The sequence below is a fragment of the Oncorhynchus masou genome, chromosome 12 (assembly GCF_036934945.1).
Source record: "Oncorhynchus masou masou isolate Uvic2021 chromosome 12, UVic_Omas_1.1, whole genome shotgun sequence".
In the NCBI taxonomy this organism is placed as follows: domain Eukaryota; kingdom Metazoa; phylum Chordata; class Actinopteri; order Salmoniformes; family Salmonidae; genus Oncorhynchus; species Oncorhynchus masou.
The window spans coordinates 63,172,822-63,186,996 of record NC_088223.1 but is presented as its reverse complement, the minus strand read 5'-3'; positions in this window follow the sequence as shown (position 1 = coordinate 63,186,996).

Sequence of the window (14,175 nt, the reverse complement as noted above, 5' to 3'; positions counted from 1 at the left end):
GTTTGCAACTGCACATGGGGACAAAGATTGTACTTTTTGGAGAAACGTCCTCTGGTCTGATGAAAGAAAATAGAACTGTTTGGCCATAATGACCATCGTTATGTTTGGAGGAAAAAGGGGGAGGCTTGCAAGCTGAAGAACACCATCCCAACCGTGAAGCACGGGGGGACAGCATCATGTTGTTGGGGTGCTTTGCTGCAAGAGGGACTGGTGCACAAAATAGATGGCATCATGAGGAATGAAAATGATGTGGATATATTGAAGCAACATCTCAAGACATCAGTCAGGAAGTTAAGGCTTGGTCGCAAATGGGTCTTCCAAATGGACAATGACCCCAAGCATACTTCCAAAGTTGTGGCAAAATGGCTTAATGACAAGAAAGTCAAGGTATTGGAGAGGCCATCACAAAGCCCTGACCTCAATCCCATAGAACATTTGTGGCAGAACTGAAAAAGCGTGTGCGAGCAAGGAGGCCTACAAACCTGACTCAGTTACACCAGCTCTGTCTGGAGGAATGGGCCAAAATTCACCCAACTTATTGTGGGAAGCTTGTGGAAGGCTACCCGAAACGTTTGACCCAAGTTAATCTATTTTAAGGCAATGCTACCAAATACTAATTGAGTGTATGTAAGCTTCTGACCCACTAGGAATGTGATGAAAGAAATAAAAACTGAAATAAATAATTCTCTCTACTATTATTCTGACATTTCACATTCTTAAAATATTGTGGTGATCCTAACTGACCTAAGACAGGGAATTCTTACTAGGATTAAATGTCAGGAATTGTAATAAACTGAGTTTAAATGTATTTGCCTAAGGTGTAAGTAACTTTACGACTGTATATGTACATATCCAGGACTCTGACATTGCTCGTTCTGATATTTCTTTATTTCCTTATTTTAACTTTTTGGATTTTGTCCGTATTGTTTTGTATGGCTATGTAATATACGGCACTGTTGGTACTAGAAACACAAGCATTTCGCTGCACCTGAAATAACATCTGCAAATCTGTGTACGCGGTCAACAAACTTTGATTTGATTTGCATTAGTCCTCTATTATGGTCTGAGCAGTGGAGATAATGCAATCATGGCTTTGTCTTAGTTTCAGCTGTGATTTATTCCTACAGTGGAACAGGCTAACAGGCCCCTTATGGTGCAACATGTTCAACATGTTCCTATTCATACCATATTCAAAAAGGGGGCAAGTCTGGAGTAAAAAGTCTACTAGTCAATGATTCATTAATGATGTATGTATAACTATTAGACAAGAACTCTACTTGGCACATAACATTTCTTTTTACAGAAGTGGGATTTCTACAAGGTCTGACATGCCAGAAATGTTCACATTAGTGTGTGTTTGCGTCATGTGAGAAATAAGTTAACAATAAATAGGAACATAGAGGCTTTGGACTCTTAAAATCAAGATTATTACATTTGGTCAAAGAAAGTAACTCAGTAATTGTGGTTGATTAGCTGAGTCTGTTTTTAGACTGTATACTATCTTTTCTCTGTGTTACATTACATAATAAGAAAGTAATGAGAGCAAGACTCACAGCTCACAGGCCAACTCAATGTAACACCCACTGCATATTATGTTCCTCTTCCTTTCTGGTTCCAACGGATGTTGCGTAACATTTGTTATGAAAACCGAATCTCAAACAAATGTTCAAACACTGCAAAAGCACTCTAGAATGATCAGAAAATTTACTTTTTTATAGTTGTTGTTGCTGTTTTCATTTGATTCATTCAGCCTCTGTTCTGCTCTGCTCTGTTCTGCTGTGAACTGTTCTCCGCAGTAGCAGAGCAGAGAGAGCTAGACCCAGACCCACAGTGCAATGCTTCCCTGCTTCTCCTCCCTAATTGCTGTGGACTCTCTCCTCACCAGCTCACCTCTGTCATTAAAAAAATAACTTGTTTGTAGTTGGCTGTTCAGCTTTTATCTATATTTTAAGCCACACACAAGGTGTAGAGTCGAGCTGGTGCTTGTTACAGGGGCCTGGCACTTGCATAATTCATAGGTGGGAGCCGGCTGCTGCAGTGGCTAAATAAAAGATCGCCCCCTGGATGGCAGGACAGTAGCGGTTGGTACCTGTACCTGTTATTCACAGTGTCGCAGCCCCAGAGCCTAGATCAATATGAAAAGACACAGACATACTGTAAACTACACTTCGCTGGAGTTGGTACCCATGATGATCCGTCCCCAGTGGTGTGGTGGTTGCTGGCTGAATGGTGTGTCTCTCTGAGTGTTTCTGTCCAGGTTTGCTCTGGCTCTGGTTCTCCCCATCTTGTCCTAACTAACAGCAACTTTGGTTTCTGCTACCCCTGCTACGTGCTCCTCAAAGCTCCACAGAGGCATGGAATAACTGATTAGAAAAGTGCCTGTTCTCTCTCTCTCTCTCTCTCTCTCTCTCTCTCTCTCTCTCTCTCTCTCTCTCTCTCTCTCTCCTCTGAGTTGTCTGACTGATATGGTTGGCTGTGTTCAGCTAAAGTAGAGGCATCAGAACAAGTACCTCATGCTGTGGACATTTTTTGTGCAGCTAGGACTCCACCATCATTGGATATCGATTATGACAAGAATACAGGTTTGTGAAAATCATTAAAGGGTTAGTGAGGGTGGTGGTGGGGTCTTCTATTCGGGCTCGGCAGTGTTCCTATATAATGTTTGGTGCAAGCGAGTACTGATTGACTACCCCAGCCCAGCTCCTTGTTGCCTCCCAGCCTAGCCCTAGCCTCAGTCTCAGCACAGGCCAGCTCCTGCTGCTCTCCTCTCACACTGAGGTGTATTACAGCTGATAGTAAAATATAAAATAATAATGGCCCGAGACAAGGCTGAATTTGTGTGGAGTGAGGCATGAAACTGCATATGGAAGGCGGCAGCTTCAAATATGACAGCAGAGTACATCTCTTCAAAATGCATGAATCCACCACGAATAGCTCTTATAAAACCCTTCCTAGCACCACCAACACCTCTGTCTACAACAGTAGCTCTAGCTGCATTTCTCTTTGTGGGTGAAACAGCTCTAATAACATCTCTCTCTGTCAACTTTGCCTGGTGAAGGCCTTCTGAGTTGGGACCTTGGGAGTGGACGGGAGGCTCTGATCAAGTTTTGGAGGCAAACACCGGGATTTGAATGAGGGGGGAGAGAGGGTGAGGATGAGCACGGAAGAGGGTGGGGTCAGGTCAGGGGTGGTGGAGGTGGGGGGGGGGTGTTCCCAGATGTAGGGGTGGTGGGGATGAGAACAGGGCATGAGGCGCGTGGAGGTGCAGTAGGAGGACAGAGGGCCCAAGAAGGGAGGCTGGGGAGAATTGGGGTTGATCCCTTAAAAGCCTTAGTTCTCCACCAGCGAAAATTATTATTAGTGCGTGAAAACAAGGCTGGCTCCGGGCTAGCCACCCAGGAGAGTGCTTAGCCTCAGGGCGATTTTCAGAAGAAAGTAACGCAAGAGAAATAATGGGGGTGGGAGTACGGGGGGGGGGGGGGGGGGGGAGGGATGGAGGAGAAGGTAAAGAGAATTTTATTTAGCTTTTTTCATTCTCCCATCTCCCACTCGTTCCCTTGTTTGCTGGCTGCCTGACTTTCTCTGTGGCTCTCTCTCTCCGTGGCTGCACTCTTTCATTCCCTTCTGCTCTCGTACCCCTTGTTCTGTTCTTCTTCTGAGAGAAGGCTGGAGAAGGAGTGAATATGATAACAAAGCTCTTAGGGCTGACAGGTCAGCACTATAGGAACAGTCAAGGGCTCCCTCACTCTATTCTTCTCTACCTACAACCCTTTTTCCCTTTTCAGGCATTCATCCCTCCCTCTCTCTTACTCCTCTACAGTGTTGTGAAGTTCACTTGTGCTGCAGTCTCTCCACTAGAGCATGATGCACTGGGCTGCTTTGCACCCATTCGGCTCAACTTCTTAAAGTTCCCCCCACCCAGGGGATAATGCTGCAGATCAAACCTAATCTATCCATCCATGCTGCCTGTCCTAAGAACTGAAGATGAGACACTTGCATGATCTCTCTGCAGTGCTCATTCTCTTTGGAGACACTTGATTCGTTTTGCAAACACTTTGTTCGAAGGATTACTTGAGCAAAGATCTTAAATATTTACTCAAAACTGTAGCTGATTCTCTGCAAAGATAAATCTTGCATAACTTTATGAAGCGAGATTAAATATATCCTTTTATCTCTCTTTTACTCCAGGATGAGACTTGACTCTTGTTCTTAGCAGAGCTACTTAGAGAGATTCAAATTTTATGATGTACAGCTAAACAATAGTTTTACACAGAGCTGATTTGGGAAGAACTGGCTTTGACCTTCATGTCTCAGTGTCTTTTTAAATAACTTTTTAATAACTGTGGTTGGAAAACACAGATGTGGGACGTCTGGGTAGTGCACCATTACTACATTCCAGAACAATGTCTTGTGCCTGACTAAGCTGATGTCGTAATAATCTAAGGAGCCAGTCTTTCTCTCTCTTTGTCCCTCTCTGAGGATTCTGAGGAGTGATTATTCTTTCTGGGAGTCGGAGCCTGGATCACAGACATGTTCCATGCTGGAACATTCCGTCCAAGGGGACATGGGTGCAGATGTGCAGGTGGTCTGGCCCCACCTTCCCTCCCCCTAGGGGGCCGCACTGGGAGGCCTGCTCGCTGGATCTGACTGAGTGCATGTAAAGTGTGTAGAGAGGTGCAGTCAAGGCGGAACACGGCACACACACGCACAGGCATTCACACTTGCTCACACTCACTCAAACACACACACACACGCTCTCTCTCTCTCTCTCTCTCACACACACATTCAAACACACACCACACGAATGCCAGGAGGCGGTGTGATTGATATGAATAGTGACATGTCAAGCAGGAAGGAGAGCGGCGCTGCCTGTGGCATCCAGGAAAACATGCTAATAGAGAGATGCATTAGTGCACTCACACAGGCCAGAGTTAATCAGGGAGGACGTTCACTCCTCTCTTGGTCCTCCTCCCGCTCACCGCCGGTGCACTACACCCACTCCACCCTCCCTATACCCCATCCTATCCCACCGCTCATGGCCTGGGGATGAAGCTGGATGGGGCTGACGCAGGAAAGTAGGCCCCCCTCTCTACACCCTACCTTTCACCCAGCAGACTGCAGAAATGTTGGCTTGCAAGTTTACAAGCTGATGTTGGTTTTATTATTTTTTCCTGTACCCGATGGAGTGAAGGATTTGTGCAACAGAAAATATGTGAACTGACAGTGTCAGGGGGATATATCAAGGGACCATGTTCTTTATTGCACCCTCACTTTTTAACTGGATGTGCAGTCAATTGTTCAACATTATAACCATCATATTACAGACACTCTGCACGTATTTGAGGAGTCTGTAGTGGAGTAGATTGGTTTTGCATTTAAATCTATGTATCTTACAGACGTCCTGTAGCAGTTTTTGAACTGTTACTTTTGAAAAGTAAGTACACACACTAAAGGGTAACTTCAACAAGTAGGGCATTGTCATTGGCCTCCCCCTTTCCTTTTGGAACAATAGGAAAGCCCCCCCACCCGCTCTTACCTTCAAGTAGGTTTCGGTTTTGCTAGGTGATTGTGGAAGGGGATGGTGGATGGGTTGGAAGCATCTGCCACTGATTCCAAAGGTTCCAAGTTTGAATCCAATGATAAAAAGTGTATTTATTTATTTTAGTTTTAAGCCTATCCCAAACCTTAACCCTTACCTTAACCATTCAGAGTTAATGCCTAACCTTAAGAATTGTGAGTTAATGCCTCAAATGTAAAGTCCCCATATTTGGGGACCTTATTAGATTTTGTTTATTTTGATTTGTTTATTCAATTCAGTCTGATATGAGAATGGTAGCCCCTATCTGCAAAAGCAGGGTGTCTGCGGAAAGCTGAATATCTTGGCTATTGATTGGTGCCTTCAAATATTTTGTGTGACTTACTACCATATATGGGCATACTAATTTATAAGGGCGGGCCAAGCCGATGACCTAATTTCACGATGGCTGCTACCTGTTGTGAAGCATAAACAAAAAAAACACAGAATACGTTGATACACACTGAAAGCTGGGACTCCAGAAATCATGAGAATATCTTATTTGTCTGCCTGTGACCTACCGTTATTGATCACCAACCCCGAGAGTAAAATATGAATTTTATACAATGTTTTCACCAAACAGCAAACATCTTACAAGGTAAGCTTTGATTTGGCCTGTGTTTGAGCTATAGCTACATGGGAGTATCTAATTAACTTTTTTAGGAAAGGGGGCAGCATTCGGAATTTTGGATGAAAAGCGTGCCGAAAGTAAACTGCCTGCTACTCAAGCCCAGACGCTAGGATATGCATATAATTGGTAGATTTGGATAGAGAACACTAAAGTTTCCAAAACTGTTAAAATAATCTCTGTGAGTATAATAAAACTCAAATGGCAGGTGAAAATCTGAGGAAAATCCATCCAGGAAGTGCTATTATTTTGAAATGGGTGTTTTTCCATTAAAAGCCTATCCACCATTTAAAGGGATAGGACCCAGATTCAGTTCCCTATGGCTTCCACTAGCTGTGAACAGTCTTTAGACATTGTTTCAGGCCTTTATTCTGAAAAAGGAGGGAGAATGAGCAGTTTCAATGAGAGGCCAGTGGAAAATCCCCAACCTGTTTGGTGCGCAATCCCGAGAGCACACCTTTCTTGTTTTTCTTTAATATTGACGACGCTATTGTCCGGCTGAAATATTATCGATTATTTAGGCTAAAAACAACCTGAGGATTGATTATAAACATTGTTTGACATGTTCCTACGAACTTTACGGATACTATTTGGAATTTCCGTCTGCCTCTTGTGACTGCATTTGAGCCATTGGATTACTGAACAAAACGCGCCAACAAAATGGGGGTTTTTGGATATAAAGAGGGACTTTATCGAACAAAACAAACATTTATTGTGTAACTGGGAGTCTTGTGAGTGCAACCATATGAAGATCATCAAAGGTAAGTGATTCGGGTTTTTTTCTATTTCTGACTTTCGTGACTAATCTACTTGGCTGGTTACTGTTTGTAATGTTTTGTGTGCTGAGTGCTGTCCTCAGATAATCGCATGGTTTGCTAAAGCCTTTTTGAAATCTGACACGCGCCTGGATTAACAACAAGTTAAGCTTTATTTTGATGCTTTGCACTTGTGATTTCATGAAAGTTAAATATTTATAGTAATTTAATTTGAATTTGGCGCTCTGCAATTTCACTGGAAGTTGTCGAGGTGGGACGCTAGCGTCCATAAGAAGCCTGATGTTTAAAACTTTTACTGATCCATAAAAAGTTTTAGACATCAGGTTGGTTTGAACAAATCTAGCCTATTGCCAATGTTATCTGATGATGTATTACTTAATAGCAAAATCGAATGACCACCAATTGACAATACATTTTTGCATCAACAACATGATGTTGCCTGCTTACATGCTGTAGGCATCCATCACACAGGGGATTGGCTACTATGGCACCTTGACAGTCTTGTAGCCAATGACAAGCTTTCCAGGGATATGCAGTTGACCTGGGTGGGACAAAGAAAGGCCTAGAACCTTTAATGCGTAACGCAAACCATTGCTTCCTGGCTCAGAGACTTGGAAACGTCCCGTAACCACACCTGACCCTACTTACTAAAACATCTGCCCATTTCTAGTTGTTAGGTCTATCACCAAAAAAAATGGATATTATTCACTTGTTGTGGAAGCCATCTGATGTGTTTACAGCTCTCGTCATCAATAAGGAACTTATAGCTTGTCAATGAAGATTGACTTTCAAAATAAAAAAAATAAAAAGTTGTTATTTTGTGTGTGCTTGATCTTGGGCATTTTGAACTATGTAACTCCTATCTATCTTCTAATCTCCCAGATGTCTTCTTTCCAAATATACCACATTTTTGCATGTCAGAATCACGTAATTACACCTAGCAGTTTCTTTTGGGTGTGTCTATTTAGGCAGAAATTTTAACCCCAACCTTAAAAATTCAGACTTAAAGTCTAAATGTAACCTTAACAACTTTGAAATTTGATGTTTGGATCAACTTCAAACTGTTACGTTTGAGAAACATGGATGAACGTCTAATTCTGATGTGAGACTGGGAGAGCTGGTAGATCATGATAAATCAGGTGTAAAATGAGGTAGGTGAAAAGGTGACTGGAGGGCCACTTTAAATAAACAAGAGCAAGTATTTTTGTGGTGAAACACACTCCTACAGTGAGTCTATCCCTCAGAAGCTGTCTGTCCATCTGTCAATGTTGAACCCCCATTAGTCCATTAGGTGACGCTCATGAATATGCTAGTATCAAGCCAATAAAAGCTATTAATATTAGATCTGCCATACTATGCATAATCCACACACTTAATGGAGGCTGGAGCAGAGCAGAGCAAAGAAGCATTCTCCAGCAGTAATGCTGAGGATTGTGAACGTGTGACTAGCACTCCAAGGCTTAATTGGGCTAATTAGTTTCTAGAGAGACTGACACAGCTTTGCCTGTCTAGGCAACCGCCAACCCCACGTTCACATCCCCAGTGGTGGAAAAACTATCTAATTGTCATACTTGAGTCAAAATAAAGATAACTTAATAGAAAGAGTACAAGACTAAAAGTATTTGGTTTAATATATACTGAAGTATCCAAAGTAAATGTCATTGTTAAAATATACTTGAGCATCAAAAGTAAAAGTATAAATAATTTCAAATTCTTGATATTAAGCAAACCAGACGGCACCATTTTCTCGTTTTTTAAATTTACGGATAGCCAGGGGCACAATCCAACACTCAGACATGATTAACAAACTAAGAATTTGTGTTGAGTGAGTCCGCCAGATCAGAGGCAGTAGGAATGATCAGGAATTTTATCTTGATAAGTGTGTGAACTGGATAATTCTTACTAAGCACTCAAAATATAAAGAGTAGAACATTATTTTCTTCAGGAATGTAGTGGAGTAAAAGTAAAAGATGTCAAAAATATAAACAAAGTAAAGTACAGGTACACAAAAAAAATGACTTATGTAGTATTTTAAAGTATTTTTACTTAATTAAATGCTTTACACCACTGCTTGTTAGGTAATCACATGTTCCTACTTAGGAAGGATGGCCAGCCACACAGGAGGGTGATTTTCACTAAGGAGGAGAAGGAGGCTTTTCTGACCAAGATGCATGCTGGCCATTCCGAAGTGAAGCGCATGACTGCCAAAATCAACCTACGCTTCTTCTGGCGTGGGATTGTCAAGGATGTGGACAGATGGGTCATTGAAATAACCCTTTGTTTATTTTTATTATGCTTTCAGTGAACACAATGTTAAAATGTGAAACTTTGTGCTTAAAGGTCAGTACCTGTCTAGCCTGCCAGAAGTTTGAGAGGGTGAAGACTGTGACGGTGGAGTAGAAACCCATCAAAGTTGTTTCACCACGGTAAGCGTGTCATGATTCAGACCAATGTTTTTGCTATTGCAGTCTTACTCTCTGCAGAGATGAGGAACCCTCCATGGCACGATACCATCAGAGATCCATGAGAAAAAATTTTTTGTCTTGTTTTAAGGCTTGGCGCCAAGCACCATTTCCCAGTCCCAATTCCAGTCCCCGTCCTGGGTCCAGGCGTCCCACATCCAGGTGTCCCAAGTCCAGGCCTACCAAGGTGTCCACACCCTATACAACAGAGGTCAGCGCCCATTGCTTTTGCCGGAAGTACATGAGAGAAGGTACGGAGGTTTCCCGGTGCAGGAGATGCGGCAAGCCTTTCACATGTCTTGTTTGTCTCATGTCGTCAATGTGTGTGAATGTGTGTGTCAGTCGTGTCTGTCGTCCATCATCTGTTTTGTCTGATGTTGTTTTCCCCCACCCTTGTTGTCACTGCTTGGCTGGCTACCCACATCAAGATGGTAGGTATTTTACTTTATTACATCTTATTGTACATTTTGTGATATTGCAAATAATCTTAATCATGTTGTAATAATAATGTTTTTAATTTATATCAAGATTTGTTTTCTTGCAGACATTGGCTGTGTGAAAGTTGATAAGTTGGTTGGTAAGTACATAGCCAGTGGCGGTTCTAGCTTGTATGGCTCCCTGGGCGAACACCCCCATTTTTGTGCCGGCGTCCCGTGCCACCCCTGGTATGATGCTGCCCTGGGCGGCTGCCCATGTCACCTATACCTAAATACGCCACTGTACATAGCACATGTAACTGTCTTGTATCATTTACAAGCATGTAGAGTATATTCAACCACAATGATGTAATAATGAGCTAAGCAAGATAGAACACATTTTCACATAAAAGAGGACTACTGTCAAGCTCGTTGAAATGAGTGGACCAAGATGCAGCGTGGTATGTTTCCATCCTTTTATTTAGAAGGGAAACTTAAATCACAAAAACAATAAAGCGAATAAACGAAACGTGAAGCTACATGCAGTGCAGAAAGCAACTACACACAAACATAGTCAAGATCTCACAAAGCACAATGGGAAAATGGCTACCTAAATGTGATCCCAAATCAGAGACAGCGATAAACAGCTGCCTCTGATTGGGAACCATATCAGACCACTATAGAAATACAATTACCCCAGATAATCCACCTTAAATCCCACCCCGACCCAACCAACATAGAGAATAAACAGCTCTCTATGGTCAGGGCGTGACAACTACAGAAATAATATTATTTCAGTATAGACAAGGGGAGGGAAGCTCAAAATAAAAACATGCCAGCCAGACAAGCTAGTGTATGAATCAAACATATTTGCATATGAATGGAGCAGAAATGAGCCAACTTTGTGATCTGTAAGGTAATATTAATGTGTCAAGCAGATTAAACATTTGCATTGGCTATTTCTGAAACGTAGAAATGTTTAAGACATGAATTTCATGTTGTTGAAATGTTAACAGTGGACCCAAAAGTAGTTTGAAATAATGTTTTCATCTTATTATCTAAACAAAACCTGTTTAAGCAGTGAAATTGTCGCAGAAATCAGTTTTGTTTACATAGTGGGAATGGGGCGGGACTTTTTGGCAGGTGGACACTATTTGGCACCTAGCGGCCAGAGCCCCCTAAGTGGTTGCTTATGTCTGCACTGGACGCAGATACATAAAAATGGTATCCACAGTTCATCTGACTGGGTGAGTAGATAAATGGCTTCATTGACAAAACCCCTTTGAGGTAATACATTCAGTAGGAATAAAATATGTCTGGTCATCTAGACCATGTAGGCTACTGCTTCATCTTAATCTCTGCCCTAATTTAAGAGTTTGACTCTCTAATGAGTTTGGCTCTCATACAGTATATATTCCTTTCTGTTCAAAATACTTTTTCTCACCACCATCACTTCCTATTAATGAGGTAGGCCTATGTGGTTGGTCATGCACTGAGAATGAGGTAGGCCTATGTGGTTGATCATGCACTGAGAATGAGGTAGGCCTATGTGGTTGATCATGCACTGAGAATGAGGTAGGCCTATGTGGTTGATCATGCACTGAGAATGAGGTAGGCCTATGTGGTTGGTCATGCACTGAGAATGAGGTAGGCCTATGTGGTTGGTCATGCACTGAGAATGAGGTAGGCCTATGTGGTTGATCATGCACTGAGAATGAGGTAGGCCTATGTGGTTGATCATGCACTGAGAAAGTGAAGGACAGTCTGTTAACAATGAATGAAACAGCAACTGTGGGTGGTTTACCGAACAGCAAAATCGCCATTATTAAAATTTGGGTGTTAATGATTTTGGAGTCAAAGTGTTGATGTTCCAGTTTTGAATTTTACAGGAGAAACACCACGAGTGTAAATTGACAATAGAGTCTGCTGTTCAATTGCAGAGTTCACGTTGTTCAGCTCCCAGCAGTGTTAATTGGAATATCCAGGATATTTTGATAAGTACCGGTTGAAATTATTTATTTTTCCACCCTCGCATTAAGAAAGTGGCAGCGGTGAGAGAAAGTTGAGAATTCTTACAACGCAAATATTCATTAGTTCATGATGATTTTGCATTGAAAGTAAAATATTTTGTGATTTTAAGTTATACTATAGGCACGTTTACTGAGAATCGTCAACCTAGAAGCGAATAGCGACCCAGGCCAGTGATTTAACCGAGCTAGCCAGACAGCTAACTTGGCTAAAGACTCTTATGGCTGAGATCCCGCTAATGGGATCGATATGACAACAGCCAGTGAAAGTGCAGGGCGCCAAATTCAAACAACAGAAATCTCATAATTAAAATTCCTCAAACATACAAGTATTTCACACCATTTTAAAGATACGCTTCTTGTTAATCCACCACAGTGTCCGATTTCAAATAGGCTTAACGGCGAAAGCACCACAAACGATTATGTTAGGTAAGTGCCTATTCACAGAAAAGCACAGCCATTTTTCCAGCCAAAGAGAGGAGTCACAAAAAGCAGAAATAGAGGGAAATAAATCACTAACCTTTGATCTTCATCAAATGACACTCATGGGACTTCATGTTACAAAATACATGTATGTTTTGTTCGATAAAGTTCATAGATAAAAAATCTCAGTATACATTGGTGCGTTATGTTCAGTAGTTCCAAAAACATCCGGTAATTTTGCAGAATGCCACATCAATTTACAGAAATAATCATCATAAATGTTGATGAAAATACAAGTGTTATACATGGAACTTTAGATAAACTTCTCCTTAATGCAACCGCTGTGTCAGATTTCAAAAAGTTTTACTAAAAAAGCAAACCATGCAATAGTCTGAGTACAGCGCTCAGAGCCCGAACAAGCCACACAGATATCCGCCATGTTGTGTAGTCAACAGAAGTCAGATATAGCATTATAAATATTCACTTACCTTTGATGATCTTCATCAGAATGCACTCCCAGGAATCCCAGTTCCACAATAAATGTTTGATTTGTTTGATAAAGTTAATAATTTTTGTCCAAATACCTCCTTTTGTTAGCGCGTTTGGTAAACAAATCCAAACTCACGACGCGCGTGCAAGTCCAGCGGAAAGTACGGACAAAAACTCCAAAAGGTTTTATTACAGGTCGTAGAAACATGTCAAACGAAGTACAGAATCAATCTTTAGGATGTTTTTAACATAAATCTTCAATATTGTTCCAACCGGAGAATTCCTTTGTCTGTAGAAATGCAATGGAACAGAGCTTGCTCTCACGTGAATGAGCATGGCCAGCTCATGGCTCTCTGGCAGATCTCTGACTCATTCCCCTCTCATTCGCCCCCACTTCACAGTAGAAGCATCAACCAAGGTTCTAAAGACTGTTGACATCTAATGGCAGCCTTAGGAAGTGCAATATGACCAATATCCCACTGTGTATTCGACAGGGCAAGAGTTGAAAAACTACAAACCTTTTTCTCAGGTTTTTGCCTGCCATATATTTTTTATTTTTTATTTTAACCTTTATTTAACTAGGCAAGTCAGTTAAGAACAAATTCTTATTTTCAATGATGGCCTAGGACCAGTGAACTGCCTGTTCAGGGGCAGAACGACAGATTTGTACCTTGTCAGCTCAAGGATTTGAACTTGCAAACATTTGGTTACGAATCCAACGCTCTAACCACTAGGCTACCCTGCCGCATCATTCAAACAGTTTTAGAAACTTCAGAGTGTTTCCTATCCAAATATACTAATAATGTGCATATATCTTAGCTCCTGGGACTGAGCAGCAGGCAGTTTACTCTGGGCACCTCTGAGCACCTTATTCATCCAAGCTGCTCAATACTGCCCCCAGCCATAAGAAGTTTTTAACGTTAGCTAGCTAATTCATTGATGGTTTATTCAGTCAATTCCTACTTTGAGCTCCACTTTAGTAAGTCGGAACAAGTGAAATGGTGTTAGTTAGCTAGTGCTAACTAGCTGGTGCTAGCTAACGTTAGTTAGTTCAGCATTTTTAACCTTGCTTGGCTAATTCGTGCTTGTTAGCTAGCTAATAACCTAATGTTATTAGCTAGCAAAAGAAGTATGGCTTCCTGAGCCAGCGTTATTTTAAGCAACACTTGACTGAGTCATCATCCCTAATTTGACTAGAGAGCCCCAGATAGGCAGAATGTCAGCAGAAAGCTGTCAGACAGACTCTGATGCAGAGGAGAGCAGGGAGGAGGAAGAGGAGTTAAGGAGTAGCAGCAGGACCAGTGAAGGAGTGACAGAAGAGATTGAACAAGCAAGTAATAAGGGAAGGAAGCGTTTGGACAGATTCAAAGTGAGGAAGA